The sequence below is a fragment of the Homalodisca vitripennis genome, chromosome X (assembly GCF_021130785.1).
Source record: "Homalodisca vitripennis isolate AUS2020 chromosome X, UT_GWSS_2.1, whole genome shotgun sequence".
NCBI classification, from domain to species: Eukaryota; Metazoa; Arthropoda; class Insecta; order Hemiptera; family Cicadellidae; genus Homalodisca; species Homalodisca vitripennis.
Window position 1 is genome coordinate 140,759,981 of NC_060215.1, and position 15,426 is coordinate 140,775,406.

The 15,426-nt window shown below is 33.5% G+C and overlaps 1 protein-coding gene across 9 annotated transcripts in view; it reads left to right on the forward strand.

The window, feature by feature from the left end:
• Positions 1-15,426, forward strand: part of LOC124369922 — a 180,448-nt gene that overhangs the window by 104,983 nt on the left and 60,039 nt on the right. For 5 of the 9 annotated variants that reach the window (XR_006923130.1, XM_046828109.1, XM_046828108.1 and 2 more), the window contains 4 exons: positions 12,109-12,215; positions 13,208-13,314; positions 14,098-14,204; positions 15,061-15,167. The gene's annotated coding sequence lies outside the window, so the exon portion shown is untranslated. The remainder of the gene's footprint in view (positions 1-12,108; positions 12,216-13,207; positions 13,315-14,097; positions 14,205-15,060; positions 15,168-15,426) is intronic. The other 4 variants (XM_046828112.1, XM_046828111.1, XM_046828110.1 and 1 more) reach the window with 3 other exon arrangements.

Genomic DNA, 15,426 nt, shown 5'->3' on the forward strand with positions numbered 1-15,426 from the left:
GTGTGTGTGTGTGTGTGTGTGTGTGTGTGTGTGTGTGTGTGTGTGTGTGTGTGTGTGTGTGTGTGTGTGTGTGTGTGTGTGTGTGTGTGTGTGTGTGTGTGTGTGTGTGTGTGTGTGTGTGTGTGTGTGCGCGCGCGCTATGTAGGTTTCAAGAGGTGCCGCCCTAGTTGCTGCTTGGTATACGAGATCATATTTCGATATTCTTGTGTTAATTTTTTTTTTCGAGTATTATAGAGGATATAATTTATTGCTACGTTGCAATGTTACTATATGCCAGTTAGAACATGGTCAATTACCAGCTACAGTGTGACCAACTGTCCATGCGAAATGTAAAACATAATTTTCAATTATGGTTTTAATGTTGATTTAACACTAAACATTTGTATAAAAGGTATTAGGATCCAAAAAAGGAACGCGTTGTCAATGAAGGCTTGGCTGGCGTAAGGTGCAAAGTTAGTGTCAACAGGAAAATGGTAAAGGATAATACTTATTCGTATCGGATGTGCCAGCAGTTTTTACCGTGTTGTATTGTAAGTTTTAATTTTCAATAAATCAGGGGACTGTCATGAAGTAAGAAACCGCAATGTATATACTAACCTAACAGCCTAATCTTTATTAAAAATTAAAATGTGCCCACAATTGACAGAGTTAATTTAGAGTAACGGACGTAGATATATGACGTGTATGTTTCACCAATATCGGTGGATCGCTACGTCTGTGATATTTCGTGTTTAATTAACAGTAACTGTTATGATATCCATTTCCAATAAAATAAACATTTCACGAATTGCATTTTGCTTTTCATGGTTCTACTTCTACAAGTTGCCCCAGTGGTATGTACAGATTTAAAAAGGCAATCCTAATATTGAAAACAATTAGAGGTCGAAACATTTTAACTCGTAGCATCCTCCTGTATGTTATCAATGCAGGATAATCATTGGAAGATAGTCATTTTTATTTCAGCCAATCCATATTACTCCTTTATAAAGTTATATCAATAATTGTTAAAATATAGTGTATACATTTTTTATATTATATTAACTTAAACTTAAGTTCCACACTCGCACAACAGGGAGTATATAAATGTTATTTACTGTAGTATTAATATTTAAATTCTAAGTAATAAGGGCAGTAAATTGTAGTTGCAATAGACAAGGGTAAAATGTGAAGGAAACAGGATTTTTCCGGACATTTGCCATCGTTCAGTGAAACAAGAAAACAGTAACACTACGTTTCGAGATCTGCAATCTGATCTCTTCTTCAGGTAAAGAACTAACCTAATACATAATTACAAACTAAGTTAAAATAAACAAATCTTACTAAAGCGTTGTGGCACGCCTAAGTCAGGAATCACAACCTACATGTTGTTGTCAACTTCACTAACACTAAAGACATGCACTTAATACAAAACTATACAAAAAAAGTGCATGTCTTGTATTAAGTGCATGTCTTTAGTGTTAGTGAAGTTGACAACAACATGTAGGTTGTGATTCCTGACTTAGGCGTGCCACAACGCTTTAGTAAGATTTGTTTATTTTAACTTAGTTTGTAATTATGTATTAGGTTAGTTCTTTACCTGAAGAAGAGATCAGATTGCAGATCTCGAAACGTAGTGTTACTGTTTTCTTGTTTCACTGAACGATGGCAAATGTCCGGAAAAATCCTGTTTCCTTCACAATCCTTCCATCGTCAAAAATAACCTTTAAACAAGGGTAAAATATTGTAAAATTTAAGACACGATATGTGATGGGCGAAGCAGAGGAAGGTCAATTGTATTCATACCGTGCTTTTACTTACAACTTATCAAAAATTCAAATGTAATGCATTAGGCTATAGTTGTTTAACAAGTCACGTGTATTGCCATTTTTCTAGTAGGTTATTTTGGTTTTTTTTTTATTTGAGACGAAGTTTTAGGTTGTGATTTCAAAAATTCGTTTCAACAAAAAACAATTTATAATATAATAATAGTATATATATAGATATGTTGTATCAGCAATCTTAGGTGGCAAAGTAAAGTAATTTGTGTGTTTAATCCAGGCTTGCAATATTAAAATGGGTCTATCAAACACTACAGTAAGCGATCATATATTTGTCTTAATTTAATTCACTGACAAAAATCAAAACCATGTTGGATACGATTTGCTGCACTATTGTACTGCTCTCATCTCTTTGAGTATGAAACAAGTTATGAAGCGAGCTTATCTCACATCATAATCTAATTTCAGTTTAGTAAAATATCACAATCCACTCTGTGTGCAATACCGTGTCAAGTTGTGGCAACGCTCCCGGCTTTGATAATGCGATTACCGCCTGCCACTCGGCAACCTGGGTGTTGCCATGCCACACCGAGTACTTCTTCGTTTTGAATGCGCCGCCGCCTTGTTGAATATATCTCAAATTGATTGACCTATCCTCTCAATTGGCTGACTGACCGGGGAAGTGGTGGATCAATTCGAATGAGTGAGAGAGAGTGAACGCAAAAAATTGTATGTATGGAAGGGACTTCGATGGTAGAACGAATGGAAAATTTAGCTCGATATACGTGACGATTGCTATAACATTGTTTTTATGTTCTACGCAATAAATAATTTATTATTATTATTATTATTATTTTTATTTTGGACCTTGATTAGTGTAAATTAGACAGAATGTAACTTCTGTAGCAGAATATAGAATATACAGAATATATTGCTTGTAAGGAAAATAATATATAGTGATTTGCGGTATTTTCAGTATATAAAATCATGTTTGGTGGAATAATTTTAGTGTATCAGTAGATTGTTTTTTTTTGTTTTGTTTTTTGTTTTTTTCCGTATTGGTTTGTCCTTGGATTCCTATTCGATGTTTGCATTAGATTCCTCTACTTACATAAACTGTGTTCAAACGGGCTTTTAAAAAAATAAATGTTTATAATAATGCACTGCACGAGTGGCTAGTCTATTATTATTTGTTATTTTTGATGTCATGAATAACAAAAAAAAACGCCGAAAAATTGTTTAGTTACGTATTTATAAATTATATTTGAAAAACATAATCACCATACAGTAAACAGAGTGTTCAGTAAAAGTGTTCCAATACTTTCGGATTTTGTTCTACGCATAAAAATGGGCAAAAAAGTTTATATGAAAGTATGTCCTAAAACCTTTAGTTTTCCGTCTATCTGTCTGTATGTGTTTATTACAAAAAATATATCTTTTTAACCAGTTAAGATAAAGTTATGAAACTTGAGAATTGTATTAATCTTTGGTAGACCTTTTTAAAAATAGAATATTAACAAAATCATTTTACCTGTTTCAAAATGACGCCTGTTTAAAATGTTAAAAGGCAAATAAAAAACCGGTATAGTTATAAAAAATGCATAAAATACCAACTATTTAGTCATTTTTATACCAATTTCAACGGTACATTTTCAAAGAAATCCGTCAACGCATAAGCGATCACGATCACTTTATATGTATGCTTGCACAATCCAGGAGCAACAAGATTTTGTCTTTTGATAGTCATCAGCTGTTTTGAATAGGTTATACAAATTTTTCAAAATGCCAACTATTTTGAAATTTATATGACAATTCCGACGGTACTTTTTCAAACGAAATTAGGCAATGCATAAGCGAGCACGGCCACTTTAAATGTACGCTTGCAACTAACAACTGATACCTCTCGATTGGTATTTGGTGCTCCCAGCTGGTGCAAGCACTTCAAACATCCACAACATTAAAATATACACCTATAAAACCTCAGAAAGAATTTTTGACTGATTTGGTAGTATTTACGTATGTATTTGAGTGAAAGAAAAATATTCTGGACTGTGATAACCAAAAATATTTGGAAAAACAGATTTACTGTTTAAAATGTAGGCTTTCGCCATTCAACTCACCATTATTCCAAATGTAAAGGCAGTAAAAATAATTCCTACACAGCATTTTATGCATGACTCTTGGTGAGCGACCAAAAGTTGAAAGTTAATAAACAAATGAGTAATTAATTTTTTTTTAACCCTTACAAAATCGGTTATTAGTTATTATTTCAAGATTTTGAAAATACTGTATGAAACTGGACGTTTATATTTATTTGGATTTTTACTCATACACTTGTGTTTATTTATAAGTCAGGCAATATTTATTACTGACTGTCTTTACTTGTGAGTGTGGATGCACACAACAAGCGAGGTACAGTCACAACACTGAATTCTAGACATGCTTCTGCCCGACCCGCTACTGTGCCGCGAGCGAGCTATATATTATGCCATAGGATGGGGAAGGTCAGATCTTTTTAAAAAATCCCAATTGTTATTGGAGAGAACAATTTGTAGCGGTGTAATTATAAATTGGCGGTATATAACGTATTCCTGTAGGTAATAGTGTTATTTAGCGACAGTTTTCTACGCTAGGAACTGTCCAGGTCTAAGAATGCTGTCCTGTTATCAGTTTACTAAGAATTCCATGACGCAGTTCCGTGAGCTGGGTGGAGCGCGCAGCGAAGGATTAGATAGACCGGTATGTTTAGCAAAACAAACCCGGACCTGTACAGACTTGTTTCTGTGCAAATGAAACCCAACTAATTCAGATTTCACTTCTTCGCTCTCAATTATCATTAATTATAAGTAGTGTACCAGTCTAAATGTTACATTGAGTTGCTTAAATTGTTTATACTAAACATAAATTATATTGTGCAATAAACATTTAAATAACAAGATTACAATTAGCCTATTTCAAAGTTGTCTACCACAATAATACATTGTAGTGAGTTAATAAAATGATTGTATACTATGTGTAAATAGCCACACACGCAAATTTAGTCTGACTCAGTTTACTAAAGTCAAGTCAGTAATACTATGATGCAAGGGTCGTTGGTAATATGTTACCACGGTAACAGATCACTGGAACGTGATACCAATTGACGACGTTATTTTGGTAATAGGTTATTGTCTAATAACGGTATTTCCCATTTCTAGTTGCAATGCGGCTTGCAGACTTTTATCTGCCCTTTGCTGGCAGGGTAGGGCGCGCCATGTGGCTCTTATTTCTCTGTCCAAGGACTGTTCTTCCTATTGGAAAGATATTCGGGTTAGCCCAGAGCCAACTGGGCTAACATTACATCAAGTACTGTTCAATAAGATAAGGATAAACCTTAACTGGTCTATGGTTTTGATAGGCTTTGCATAATATGTATAGCCTTAGATATAGCCTACGAATTAAGAATTTTAGAGGGAAAACGTTGAAGCTTTGGAATTGCCCAAAATAATATTTATAAAACTAATATTAGAATAGCTTGATACGGATAGCTTGAAAACGAGATATCTCGTATAAGTCTGCCACAAAAGTGAAGAAACAAAATGGTAAAAGTTGAGCATCGTTCTTATGGAAATAACTCAAGAGTCGAATTCCGTCAACTACCTGCAAAATTCAAACCTTTTTTATATTATTCTTTATTTGATTTCGCTCTCAGACATTTAATTGTAGAATTTAATTGTTTTGTGTAATATGCACTATCTCGAGAGATATTTTTCGGACTCCGTCATGATGGTTGGATAGGCCCTTCGGAAACTATAAATACTTTCTAATCTTGTTCAAAAACCATAAAGACTGTTTTTCTTGGTGTCCATTACTGTTCCAGTAGTTATAGTATCAAACACAAAGTTATGTGGGCAGCTAACTGAATTTTACCATTATGAAGATGGCAGTCATGAAGTCTATATCCATTAACTGTCTGCTGAGATACCCTTGGTCCTCAACCTTTATGCTGCCTTGTAATTGGATCGTGCATAAAACACACATACAATATTGAAGTTACTGCACATATTTTTAGATTCTGTTAATTTAGTTCATTTCAACAGTAATTAAAATTGTATAACTTTGCAGTTATATTTATTAAGGCTTTTCATTTGTTGGCCAACCATTTCAGTAACATCGTGTGATTGAACCCACACTTCACCGATAAAGTGTCCAGAGTAATGAATATAACCACATCATCGAATTCTACCAGAACTTTTCTGTGTCACTTTTGTACCAGTGTCTAATCCCATCGCATGCTTAACGCCCTATTTAAAGGGCTAACAGGAGGATACCGCATGATCTACAGGATATAACTCATCACAGTCTGAACAGAAGAAACACATTCTGGAGTTAGTGTTCCTTGCCCCTCTGCTAAACGGTATAAGTACGATGCTGTTATAAAGAGTCGGCTGTACTTTATTTCAATCCCTAAGGAAAAATATTAAACACTTTTTCGCCCTTACGTTTGGTCGTAGAAGCGTAGAGGCATTGAAACCAAAAACCTTTTGTATCTCGTAGTACGCCCATTACGCCACCCTATACGCCCTTATACAGAAATTATACACTGTACAAGAAAAGCTTAACAGCGTTTGGGTGTTTATTAATAATATATTTAACATGAAAGAGATTTTTAACACTGTAAAACGAGATCGTTTCACTACAGACGGTTCTTTGGAGCCTTCCTGTATAAGGATCACCTGTACCGCACTCCCCTCCCTATCCACATAAACGTAAGTACCTCTCAAGATGATGGAAGCTAGCTAAGGACCTTCTCGGTCAGGAATTTATTAAGTACCTCACTGTAAACGCCCTTTGTAAACGGACACCGAGTTCGTAGTGCTGTAAAGTCTCTTTGGCAGTCCAGTCTCTAAAACTACAGGACTTGACGAGATTTAGAAAGTGCAACTTGGGGAGGAATATTTATTTGGGAGAAGAGGTCCTTTTCACCTGAGAGATCACCTTATGATTACGACTGCTCTCTTCTGTAGCAAGAAAGGATGAATAAAACAAATTTCTGCATTACACAGTTAGGTTTTATCATCTCAAAATACTTATTGATTAATTTGGATTGTTTTTAGTTAAAATTTTAAAATGTGACTGGAATCCGTTTCAAAGGTTTTTTATTAAGGAATCTGGACTTTTCGGGACACTTTCCATCGTTCAGTGACACAAAAAATCAGTCACACCACTCACTGAATCAGTAAATTTGTATCACTGAACTATGTAAAATGTCCGGAAAATCCAGTTTCCTTCACAATCCTTCCGTCAAAAACAAACTACAAACAAAGGAGGTTTTTATTATTACTACGACTGAACTAAACAGACTGTAACTAGTAATAACTACTTCTTTTGCGAGCAGTAACTAATGTTAATAACCTATTCAAGAGTTCTAGAATCATCGTTTAGTGGACAGTAAACACATTTAACAGCCGTTGTGTAGGCTCACGTAAAACATTCCAGAGCTGACACGCAGTCCGCGACCGTTACCCTCTCTCGACATTAAATTCCTGAAAACGCCCAGTCTAAAGTAATTAACAAAAGCTGAATCTCTCAGATTTTACATTAAATGTTTTATTTTTCCAACAAGTCTTTCACCTTTATATCTTCACAACAACGAGTCGAAGTAATTTTTCATTGGTTTCCATTTGATGCTAATCAAGTGTTTTTACCATTTAAACTGAATACAACACTTTCTATATAATTTTCTCCTGAATATAATTTTTATCCAAGTGTCAGAAGAAGTTACATTTCACTATTGTTGTGTTATTTGAAGCTGTCATGCCTCCGTCTATTTAAGAATTTCCATTATATCCATCCCATCCTTACGAACCACGATCAAGGCAACTTCTTGCGTGGCGGTGTTGCACTGGTCATGAAGAACAGCCTTCTCCTTGAGATTTACAATCCTTGAATTCAATTTCCTCCAGAATTTTGTTGAATTTTAATTTCATTGCTTTACACCCGGTGATTATTTGGGTTTACCGCTAGCTGTCATCTTATAACCAATTCTCTTCATTTCCTCGATACTGCAGCTGAGTCGTTTATTTTAGGTTGTATCTGCCTATGAGGGGTAATATAGTCATGATTTTTTTCAGGTGCACAAATTGGTTTTCGGCCAACTTCAGTGAGGCAGTATAAGCTATAGGGGTTATTGATGAATACGCAGTGTATTGTGGCTTGGTAAGAAATGCACGTAGAAATCGGCAGCTACAGAGAGCACCACTCCAGAAATGTCTAACGTGCCTTGAAGTCTAAATCAACCAAATTGTAAGAATAATTTCGGTAAGATTATCATGCGGTTTTACCTGTTATTATTAATGACGAGACCGTCACCGTTGTCCCTGCGATGTATTCAAAGTTTAAACACTACTTCACTTCTGGTTCAATCTTTTGATGAAGAATAGTTGGAACTTGAGATGAATAGATTATCCTTGGCATGTAGAATACAACCGTGTGACTCACTCAAATTGTTTAAATAAAGTTTAATTTCTCCCAAGTGTTCCAGCTAGGCTCCTAGAGCTCTCCTTGAAGTAAAAAATTATTATTCAGTACGAAACGCGTATATTTATAATATATAATTACTTATTTACTCTTATCGTGGTCATAGATACCCATAGTGGTATGCAATAATCTAGCCATCTCCATATCTTCCGGTCTACAGCATTCTCTTTACTCATGCCAGTTTTCTTAGGTCAATCTTTACCTGGTCCTTTCATTGTTCCTTAGGTCTTCCACAGGGTCTCAAATTTCGTTTCTCATGTTTCCTTCCTGTCTTCTAATAACGTGTCCTACCCACCTTACCCTTCTACTCCTTGACTCGTGCATACACCCCAATAAATATTCGCATGAGTTTTTAATTTAAGATATGATTTTTCTAAAGATCAATTAAAACCTCAAAAATTGTATGTAGACGTGTTGTTCACATCATACCAGTTTTTATGTCGTCGGCAGAGAACAGTTTTCTACTGCTGCTTGCCTCATTTATCTAACACCCGTGATTTAGTAGCCGTCTCGAGCATTATTTATATGCCACGCCGATGTATTTTATTAATCTTAATATTGCTTATTAGTCTTAATAAAAGACTTCATCGAGTCCATAGTTTTTAACATTGGAATATTAAGATAATTACAACTCCCAAGTATTTTTAGGGCTGTTGGTTTTAAATGAGTGTATAGGTCGTTCACTCTGCTATTGAAATTAATGACTCGTTTGTTTGAGTATTACTGATTTTAAACCATTGTGATAAATCTACATCTTTCCATTTGGTATTAATTTTAGCTGCATATCGTGCTGTTATAATTATAAAATACCGTTGGTTTGTCCAGTTTTGGTTTGATGATAAAAATGCTTTTAGTATTAAGTTTTTATAATATGTAAATAAGAACAATATATTTATTGATCAAGTTTAGAAACTAACATCAAAGTCTTACAGTTGACGCGTGTCAAAACATTGCTTACACATAATTATCATACTTCAAGATAATTATCTTGAAACATTTCGACCTCTCTGTGGAGAGTCATCAGATGTTGTACCAGGAATGTGTCGACGCGGTGTGAACGGGATGACGTTTATGATAGATATAAAACTAACCTCGCAAACCTGAGAACTAAGGTTAGAAACAACTACCAAAAATGAAAATGAACAATGTTTGTTGGTGACGTCAGTATTAAAATTATTTAATTATCATTATCATTATATATATATATATATATACAGGGGTGCTGAAAAGTCCCGGGACGGTCTAATAACTTTTGAAATAATTACAATATAAGAACCAAAATTTACATCAAGCTTTTGCTCATATAAAACTATTATTTTATGTATTTCACCATGATATCCTGCTTATGGGGGACGTCCCGCTAGGGGTTGGTGAAAATTCTTAAATAGAAGCATAGGTCGAGTCGTACATCAAATTAAAGCTCTTTTAATTAGAAACATTTTAGCGAAAATCTGACGTAAAAACAGTTGACGCATTACAAAATGGCGGACACTCAAAGATTATAAAATACAGAATTTTTCAAATGCAAACATTCTGGTTGTTAGAGAAAAATGAGACACTTAATCTTTTATTTTACTTCTTTTACTTCAAATCACTTACCAAAACAGTTATAACAAATGTTCAAAGTGTTTGCCTTCAGTTTGCTGACAATATCCCAATCGATTGTCCCGGGACTTTTCAGCACCCCTGTATATATATAATCATTATCATTATAATAATTATCATTATTTCAAAAACCCCACCTACGTTAAATGAGCAACAGAAAGTAGTAACAAGACCGTTTTAACAAATACTTCGTCAACATATTGTTTACATCCAAGTATGTCAAATATAAGGTTGATCTCTCAATTATAAATTATTCACATATAAATCATTTAAAGGCGATGTTTTCATTGTTGGTATGACTGATTGCAATGATAGTTGTAGACGCCGTTCGAAAACTACAAATACTTTCTAATTTTGTTAAAAAAAGCTATAAATAAAGTTCTTTAGGAGATATCAATCTTGATTTTTAGGGTTAAAATTCAGCATAGCAGTTTAATGTTTTGTGACAATGAAATAAATCATAACAAAACATTTTAAATTCATATTGATTACAATATATTGTTAAAATTAATTTAAATAATGTTTTCGCCCTAGAGATAAAATTATGCTACAATTAATTTTTAGTGGTTCTTTAAATAATTTGTGAAGAATATCCTGTAGAAATGACTAGTAGTTCAAGAGTATTTTAAAATATTTTTGGTTAGGTATTACAGGGTGATAAATTGCTACTGCACAAAAATGTCTGAAGAATGTACGCAAATTTAACTAATTATAATGACGGTGAACGATTGACAAAGAATTTGTTTACCAGGGCGTATAAGAATACACATGTAACTGGAACATTCTTACGGAATGATGGATGTCTTATCTAGCCTATGTTGCTTTCTGGTGTGTCAAATACCTTACGTGTGCGTACAGCTGATAACGCGGGCAAGGTATGGAATGACGTCATAGCTGGTCAGGGACACGCCTCATCCTTCTGCTTGTCGGAGGAAAAATACAATTATAATACTCTACTGTTTTTGATCATTTGACTACTGATGTCATTTTTAAGAATGGTAAACTATATAGGGCCAATGTTAGATCATTTATTAAATACTAGTTTTGTGCTTTTACGGCTTATTGAAAAATAGTATCTTTTTTTTAATTAGTGAAACAACTACTTCTGCAAATCGATAATTCCTCCACAGACGCGCTATTATTACGACAGAAGCCGGTAAAAAAACGTCAAGTTGGCAAACATACAACTGGTTTTTTTTTTCTAAAACCATTTATTATTTAAACATGTCAGACCCTACAATCTCATGTAGCAGTATAGTACACATACAATATCCTGGCAAGAAAAAGGGTGTGTCAATACAACTTCAAAATATTTTCTGCCCTGTTTGGAGAATAAAAACAACAAACAGCTTTTTGTAACGACAGACATTGGTAATAAAATCAAAACTTTACCCTACCGACACTCTTTTTCATAACATTTATATTTCAACTATTCTAAATTCGGTCATTCAATAATTAAAGAGACACACACACACACACACACACACACACACACACACACACACACACACAAATTGCATTCTGAAATAACTATAATGTTTAAGGTATTTAAACTTCCCTCATCTACAATCTTTGTTCTTTTTGTCTAAATTCTGTACTTAATTCACATTACATTTTACATATAAGACTATAAAGCTAATTCAAAGAGCTTTTGACCGGGGAACTCCAAGCTTGTATGGCCGTAACGGACTTGTTAATTACTAGGGGTCCGTACTAAAGAGTTACTCTCAGCATAATAGTCAAAAAACATCTACAAATAGTTCATTTAACTGTATTATTTTCTTTACTTTTGACATAATTAAAACACAATTCATTAATATGCACAGGTTATGCCGGACATATGCAATCATTCTAATATTTATAGTTTTTATGTAAATAATTGTAACTCATCTATCCTAAGTTGGTCATTACTCAATACAGAAAGTAAACTATACGACGCTCTGCCTTTATCAACGGAAAGGAGAATAAAGTTTGGTTCTTGTACCCAAAGAAAATAGTTTTAACTGTAGTAATTTTGATTTTCGTATAAGTAATGTATTTATATTAAATGTGTGTGTGTGCTACATAGACATTGAAGTCTTTGCAATCAATGTAAATATTTAACATATCATGCTGTACCAGTGGTGCTGGTAAGAGATATGCTATTAAATAATATCTCATAGACCCAGCATAACCAGAAACACAAGGTTAAAATATATTTACTAATAAACCTTGTATATTTTTCTAGGACCATCATCTGCCATCATCCAGCGAGCTATGAAAGTAGCAGGAAATATTCTGGAATGTTAGGCCAGCCACAGCATCATCTTCAAAGAACATTGTTGCCTTGTGTTGGTAAGTTCTGCACAAATTTAAACCTTACAAATCTTACATCCCCCCCCTTATACTTAACATTTGTCCAATATATCTTTTTTATCTCGCAAATTAATTATTAGGGATCATACTTCAGAGTTACTCACGTCGACGTAATAGCCATATATTATCGTAGCTCATTACTCATATCCACATTAACAAATTAACTATTCACCCAAATAGTTCATTTAACTATAACATGTTTATTACTTTTTACACAATTCATTACTAAGGATAGGCTATACTGACCATGTCAGCAATCATTTGAACATTTATTGTTTTAATAATATTAATTGATTTCCAACAATCACACTCACTTAACTGGTTTTTTCGCTTTTTGTAATTTATTTCAACTTTTCTATCCATTATAGATCACAACTAAATACAGAATGTAGTCGATAGAATCGTCTGTCTTCATAAAATGAAAGAAGAGAATAACCTTTTGTGTCTTGTATCCGTAGAAAACCTTTGTTGACTGCAGAAATTTTGATCATTTATATTAATACATGTCTTTAAAATGTGTGTGCTATATGGACGTTAAAGTGTTTGCATAGAATTCAAATCATCATTCTCTTATGCTGTATCATTTGTCCTAGTAAGGAATATGCTATTAAATATTATGTATAGCTTTGAAATAAAACCAGCACTACAGGCGTGCATTTGTTTCTTATATCCGAAGATTTGTTTTAACCGTAGCAATTTTGATAATTTATAGTAATATATTTCTTTAAAATGTGTGTGCTATATGGACGGTAAAGCGTTAACTCAAATCTTCAATCTCTCATGTTCTACCATTGGTGCTGTTAAGGAGAAAGCTATTAAATATATAATATGCACGACCTTGAAACACACAGGCTAGAATATATTTATCAATCTTATGCACACGTAAAATAAAGTCTATTCACTGTACATTTGTTACTTTTTACATAGGTCAAGCAATACATCACACTAATAAACCGTCTATATTTTTCTAGCAACATCCTTCGCCATCTTCCAGCGAGCTATGAAAGTAGCAGGAAATATTCTGGAATGTTAGGCCAGCCACAGCATCATCTTCAAAGAACATTGTTGCCTTGTGTTGGTAAGTTCTGCACAAATTTAAACCTTACAAATCTTACATCCCCCCCCTTTATACTTAACATTTGTCCAATATGTCTTTTTTATCTCGCAAATTAATTATTAGGGATCCTACTTCAGTTACTCACGTCGACGTAATATACATATATTATCGTAGCTCATTACTCATATCCACATTAACAAATTAACTATTCACCCAAGTGGTTCATTTAACTGTAAAATGTTTATTACTTTTTACACAATTTATTACTAAGGATAGGCTATACTGATCATGTCAGCAATCATTTGAACATTTATTGTTTTAATAATATTAATTGATTTCCAACAATCACACTCATTTAACTGGTTTTTTCGCTATTTGTAATTTATTTTAACTTTTCTATCCATTATAGATCATAACTAAATACAGAATGTAGACGATAGAATCGTCTGTCTTCATAAAATGAAAGAAGAGAATAACCTTTTGTGTCTTGTATCCGTAGAAAACTTTTTTTGACTGCAGCAATTTTGATCATTTATAGTAATATATTTCTTTAAAATGTGTGTGCTATATGGACGTTAAAGTGTTTGCATAGTATTCATATGCGTATCATTTGTCCTAGTAAGGAATATGCTATTAACTATTATGTATAGCTTTGAAATAAAACCAGCACGCCTGTAACACATGGCTATGATATATTAATCAACGTTATGCACAAGTAAAATAGAGTCCATTTACTGTAACTATGTTAGTTTTTAAGTAGGTTAAGTAATACACCACATTAATAAAGTGTCTATATGTTTCTAGCAACATCCTTTGCCATCTTCCAGCGAGCTATGAATGTAGCAAGAAATATTCCGGAGTATTAGGCCAGCCGCAGCGTCGTCTTCAAAGAACATTGTTGCCTTGTGTTGGTAAGTTGTCCCAAATTTTGGACCTGACGGGTCTCTCTTCCTAACCCTTAATTCTTGTCACTACGGACAATAAGACTTGTTATCTCGCTAATTAAGTATTAGGGGTCCTCCTGCAGAGTACCTCACATCCACGTAATAGGCATAAAATATCGTAGCTCATTAATCATATCCATATTTAGAAATTATCTATTCACCCGAATAGTTGTTTCAACTGCATAGTTTCTTTACTTTTTTACATAATTAAAACACAAATTATTAATATGCACAGACTATACCGGCACTGTATCAATCGTTCTAATATGTATTTTTTTAATTAATATTAATTGGTTTCCAACATTCACACTCACTGGACTTGTTTTGTTTTCGTTATTTGTAAATTATATTAACTCATCTATCCAAAAGGGGTCATTACTTATTAAATATATTAGAATGTACGATCCTTTGCCGGCATCAAATGAAAGAAGAGAATAGCCTTTTGTTTCTTGAATCTGAAGAAAGTTTTTCTAACTGTAGTAATTTTAATCGTTATATAGTAATATATTTGTTTAAATTGTTTGAGCAACATGGACGTTATAGTGTTTGCATATAATTCAAATCTTCATTCCCTCAAAAGTCAAAGTGAAAATTCTTTATTCCATCGATCAATACAAAATTGAAATAGGAATCGTCAATAAATATACTATATTTAATAGTGAAACAGATTTAAACAGTAAGGTTATAACAGTGATAATTAATACCATATCACCATATATCAATGTTATGCATACGTAAAATAAACTGTATTTACTCAAACTTTGTTAAAGTTTACGTAGGTTAATTATCACACCGCACTAATAAAGCGTCTATATTTTTCTAGCAACATCCTTTGCCATCATCCACCGACCTGTGAAAGTAGCAAGAAATATTCTGGAATATTAGACCAGCCGCAGCATCATCTTCAAAGAACTTTGTTGCCTTAATATGGTAAGTTGTGCACAAATTAGGAGCTGACGGGTCTCTCCCAAACTTTATGCTTATCAAGACGGACAATAAGACTTGTTATCTCGCCAATTAATTATTAGGGGTCCTTCTGCAGAGTAACTAACACCTATGTAATAGGCATGTAATAACGAATCTTTATTAGATTCATTACTGTTTACATCATTAAAACACAAATCATTAATATGCGCAGCCTATACTGGTACAGTGTCAATCATTCTAATAATTATTGTTTTAATAATAG